This window comes from Cervus canadensis, chromosome 11, assembly GCF_019320065.1.
Source record: "Cervus canadensis isolate Bull #8, Minnesota chromosome 11, ASM1932006v1, whole genome shotgun sequence".
In the NCBI taxonomy this organism is placed as follows: Eukaryota; Metazoa; Chordata; class Mammalia; order Artiodactyla; family Cervidae; genus Cervus; species Cervus canadensis.
The window spans coordinates 50,778,241-50,783,785 of NC_057396.1; the positions used below are offsets into that span (position 1 = coordinate 50,778,241).

A 5,545-nucleotide genomic window follows, 5' to 3' on the forward strand; every position below is an offset into this window, starting at 1 on the left:
AGTCTCTAGACATTCTGCTGCTGATTATATTGATACTACGCTTAGACCACTGTCCTAACCCATGGCAGAGGAGACACTGAATGGGTTTTGAAGGATGAATAGGAGCCACAGGCTGGAGAGGTTTGAGAGAGGAAAGGGGATCCAGATAGAAGCAACAGGTTCTACAAAAGCCTAGAGGTGTGAGGAGGAGGGGCTGGGTGTGGCAAGTAATCAGACCCAGTGGGTCAGCGCCAAAGAACTGTGTGAACTTCAGCTCTGAAGCCAAAAACAACAGAGGCCAACGGACGCCCTGGGCACCCTCCCTGCCACCTTTCCCACTCCGACGCCCCCATCACCTGAGGTCTTCTCAGCCTATCAGTCAAGAGCCTAAATTTACCGGGTGACCAAGACTGAGCCCTGAACTTTCCCTCACTTCTCACCTACCAAGGAAAGAAGCACAAAAATCCTCTGAGGAGGCATCTACTTCAGCCCCAAAGGCCCCTGGGGCCCATGACATGCTGCTCTGAAGGTGCTGCTCTGTGGCAGGTAGGAGTACCACCCTGGGCTTTTATGTCTTGGAGGTCTGAGTGCTACTGGGACAGTGGGAGGGAGGTGGGGGAAAAGGTGGAAAGAAGTGAGAAATTGTATTCATTCAAAAAATTTTTTTACTGATTGCTTACTACACACCTAGTACAGAGTGGATGAATACAGAATGAATGAGTGAGAAAATCAGTGAGTGGGCGTGTATGCTGGCAGCTGGGTCTTGGGGAACCTGGGTGGGGGGCTGCCAGGTGGGGCTGAGGGCCTGGAAGGAGACCCTGGGTGGGCATATCAGTGAGTGGTGCCGGCTTGATCACAGGGGCATCCACTGGTATTCTCTTTCAGAGGCCAGGCAGGAGGTCTAGGCCCTGACAGGCCACTTGTGCCATAAAAGCCCTGATTTACTCTGCAGCCGCCTGCTGGCCATGATATCACCTGCGCCTTGTTTATTTGTGAGAGCCAGGCTGGGGTCTGGCTCCTTGGTCCTTCCCTGTTTCATGTGTTCTAACCCCACATGGTGAGGAAGATGGATGCCTTGGAATTATTTTGCATGAAATAGCCGTGGAAAACTATTTGGCCGGCATTTGATTTCACCTCTTGTTACAGCATAATTTGTTATCCTGAAACATGAGCAGCTGGAGGCCTGGAAGAGCAGATGTTCCTGGGGAAGCTGAGGGCTCTCCAGGCAGGGCTGGCGGTGACACAGGGCAGGGGTGGGGCACAGTTTCTGCATGAAGGCCTGTACCCCTTAGGACTGTGGGCGGCTCATGGAGGCCTTTCTGGGGCTTGGTTTCCCCCATCTGGGATAGGGACACCTCCCTCCCAGAGTTGCTGTGAGGACTGGATGAAACAGTTGACAAAAAGCACTTAACACAGTGCCTGACCCACAGTAAGATTCAATAAATGTTGGCCATTGTTCCTGGAAGACATGATTGTCCAAGAGAAGCTCTGAGAGCTTCTGGGTGAAGAGATGTGTTTTCTGGCATAGTATGAGAAAAGACATGGAAGGGAAAACTGGAACAATTATTTGGTGTGGCTGAAACAGAAAGGAGAAGGCAGGCAGCAGTGCCAGAGGGAGCCTTTGGGCTTGGAGGAAAGCTGGGTGAAGTCTGCAGAGTCAGCTAAAAGGCCCACCCCCCATATGTTTCCTAGGGCCACCATAACCAAGTACCACAACTGGACGCCTTGAAACAAGAGCAACTTATTCTCTCACAGTTCTAGAGGTGAGATGTCCAAGTCCAAGATCAGGCAGGTCTATGCTGTCTCTGTAGGTTCTAAAGAAGACTTCTTCACCTTTTTCTAGCTTCTGCTGGTGGCCTGCAATCCTTGGCATGTCCTGGTTTGCAGCTGCATCATTCCAATCTCTGTCCCTATTGTCACATGGCATTCTACCCCTGTGCCTGTGTTTGTATCGCCTTATCTTCTTGTAAGGACAACAGTCACACTGGATTTAGGACCCACTCTGCAGCCTTAAAAGCAGAGTTATCCAGAACTGACTTCAGTCTGTGCCAAGGCAGAGGTCCAGAGAGGACAAAGACCTCCCCCAAGGTCACACCTGGGACCACAGCGGCAGGGAGGAGAGGTGGGGGGCTGGGGGTTGGACCTCAAGCCTCCTGCCTCCCAACCCACCCTCTCCCATCACCTCAGCTGTACAGGTGCTCCCTGCTCTAGACCAAGAATTTCAAGGGTAATAGGAGATAGTGATGGGAGTGGGAGGTCGTATTGAGTTTGGAGCCCTCTGGGAGAGTGGGCAGCACCAGGTGAAGGTAGGACAAGGGTACATGTGGGTGGAAGGGAAAAGGGATGGGCTTAGGGCAGTGGGGACAGGTGTGTGTACCTGTGTGTGTTTGAGTGCCTGTGTGTTTAGAACAATGGCCCTGAAGGGAGAACGGCACCAAGGAAAAAAGGAAGGCTTTATTAGTGGGGAGGACTGATTATGCCTCTATTGAGAGAGGAGACCTCAGAACTGTGGACAAAGGTGAGGATGGGTGCTGTCCCCTGAACTCAGAGACAAGGCCTCTTGGATTAATTGGTTCTCCCACTTTTAAGTTGCAAATGAATCAGCTGTTCTGTTAAGACTCTCAGATTAGGCCAAAATGGTTATTTACCCTAAGGACATCTTGTTCCATGGTGTTCTCAGGCCAGCCTTGGTCCCTAGAGAACTAGAAAAGTATCTGGGAACTGAGGGGGCAGGGCCACGGTACTTCTCATCACTGCATCTCTCTGCAGATGCTTTCCTGGACTCATGGAGGAGGAGACACACCCCTTAGCCCTCCATTCACCTGTCCCTCAATACTGGCCACACTTGAAGACGGACTGACAGACAAAGCTGACTCTGAGCCCTCAACTCCCAATTCAGCAAGAGAACAAACCTGGTCTCCGGGTCACGTGTTCATGCTGGCCCAATCAGGAGCCAGGATCCCAGGTGGATAAACATGGCTGCCGGGGCCCCATCCACAGAGTGACCCATGAGGAGTTTTTAGTGGGCTCAGTTCACCCCAGAAGGTGCCTGCCTACTAGCAAAAATCAAAGATTAATAAAATTAAAAAGAGAAAATAAGTTTACAATGATAGAAAAGCAGTATACATGATGCATTAAAAACAATCTAGGCACAGAGGAAATACAAAGTAGGGTAAAGAAAAGATAACAGACACATTCCAAACCTCTACCACAAGGACACTGGAGCCACAACTGAGGCCCCGTTCAGCTAGTTTTCCGGCTGAAAAGAACAAAGGGCAGAAGTCCTGGCTACCTGGTATAAGGAAACTCCCCACCCGTCCCCCTAACCAGCCTGCCCCACACACCAGTGTACCCCCTGGAGATCTGATCACCTCTCTGAGTCTCCAGGTTCTCATCTGCCAAATGGGGATGCTAATCACCCCTATCTCTCAGGTCGGGACTAATCTGAGGATGCATTTTAATAAGGGGCTGGCCCACTGGATGGGAGGTGGACTTGGGGGGAGAATGGATACATGTATATGTATGGCTGAGTCCCTTCACTGTTCCCCTGAAACTATCACAATATTGTTTGTTAATCGACTATACCCCAATACAAAATAAAAAGTTTAAAAAAAAGAAAAATAAAGGCATGGCCCAGGGTTTAATAGGCACTAATAGGTTTGATAGGAACTAAGCATTTGCTAGTTCTCTCCCTTTCCTTCCTCCAGTACCAGGGTACCACAGATTTTAAATAAAGGACCTGCCTCCATGGTGAAAATTAGCCTGAGGTGCTTCTTGCTGCCCTCATGAGTATTAGGGCTGGTTTTACCTTCAGCTACTATTTGCCTTGGAAGCCAGACACACTCCCAAATGTGAGCATAGACCGCTAGCCAAGGGTCCCCAGCTGAGCACTACCAGTGCTCTAGGAGGTGCTAAGGGCCCTAATAAGGCCAGTTACCATCAGTTTAATGTTCCCACAGCCTCCGTATTACTATTCTGGAAACACTGGTGCTGCCCTGGCCCCTCACCCACATCGTTCTCTGATGGCTGCTAGAAGACAGCAAGCCCTCTGTGGATGTTTGTCAGGCAGACAGTAAACCAGGCCTAGAGCTGCTCTCCTGCACTGGCTGGCTCTTGGCTCATGGGATAGAAATTCCATCTGCCTGGGTCTCCAAGGGCCGACAGCTCAGCACAGGCCTGGGAACCGCACACCCCTTGGGGAGCTGGAAGAGTTCACCGTCTGGCCCCTCCCTCCCTGTCCCAGCATAGCCTGGGATATCTTGGGACACCGAGTTCCTCCTGGAATCTCTATTTGGGTTTGGTTTGGGGTTGGAGCTTGTTTCCATTCAGGGCAATCTGATCCCAACCCAGCCCCCAACCCCCACCTCACCCCTACCTCCCTGGAGAGGGCTTGACTTTGCTGATATGCTGACAGGGCAGGCTCCTCCAGACCGCCCACCAAGGGCAAGAGCTTGGCTGACTTTGATGTCCTGAAAGGAGGCTCCCCCTCCCAGCCCCAACCCCCCCTCCCCCAATCCGTAAATAAGTCAGAGGCTGTGAAGCCAAATGCCATCCAGTGAAGTAAAACAGAAAAAGGAAAACAGCTGTAGGGGGAGACAGAATATCTGGGGTAGAGACACCTCTGGACCAATTCTTTACTGTCTGACCTGGAGGAAGACACTCAGCCTCTCTGAGAGGCAGCTGAAATGACTGCACGAATACCTGTGAGAAGACACAAGTGACAGATGACCAGGTGACCAGCACGGTTTCCTCTAAGGCACAGCTGATTACCATTCTTTGTCTTTAATGTGTATCATTGCCCACACTGTGGTTCGGTTAAAAAGTCAACGCGTTTCAGTCCTGCCCTCAAGGAAACTGCAGATCTGGGGTCTTAGCCCTATGCTCAGTCACTTAGTCATGTCTGGCTTTTTGTGACCCCATGGACTGTAGCCCTCCAGGCTCCTCTGTCCATGGGGTTCTCCAGGCAAGAATACTGGAGTGGGTTTCCACTTCTTTCTCCAGGGGAATCTTCCCCACCTAGGGACTGAACCTGCATCTCCTACATTGGCGGGCAGATTCTTCACCACTGAGCTACCAGGAAAGCCCTCCTTTAGGTTAGTTGCTTTCAGAGCTGCTACCAGAAAAGCTGCACTCCATCTCGCATCTCCTTGCTAGATAAGTAAACTGAGCCTCAGAGAGGAAAAGGAGGCCCAGAAATGTGGGGAGAAGGCTGCTACTAGTCCTGACCCAAGAGTGTTACTGCCTGTGCTCTGCAGATAGGAAAGGAGGCTCAGGCAGTTACACATATGTCTCAGATTTATTGCCAGGGAGGGTGTGCAGGGTGGGCTGGAGACCCAAGAAAGGCTTAACCAGAGGAGTTGTCTGTCCTCTTCCCCACGGGCTTGAGATCAACGTCCTCAGTGTGGTTCATGGCCGCAGCCCAGCTTTGTCCCCGCGCACCATGTTTTCCTGCCCTCACCTCTGAATCCTGTCAGGTCACCAGAGCTTCTTGGAGAGCCCTGCACTGCTCAAGCCCCTGAACGCCTCACAGCAGGAGAAAGCCTAGAACATGAGATACAAGCTACCC

General features: G+C 51.4%; 1 long non-coding RNA gene across 1 annotated transcript; it reads left to right on the plus strand.

Annotated features, from left to right (window-relative positions):
- Positions 1-370: 370 nt before the first annotated feature.
- On the plus strand, positions 371-3,546 carry LOC122450470. Its single transcript, XR_006272126.1, has 3 exons — positions 371-525; positions 1,672-1,742; positions 2,749-3,546. It is a non-coding gene; the product is annotated as an uncharacterized LOC122450470 (long non-coding RNA).
- Positions 3,547-5,545: the final 1,999 nt, after the last annotated feature.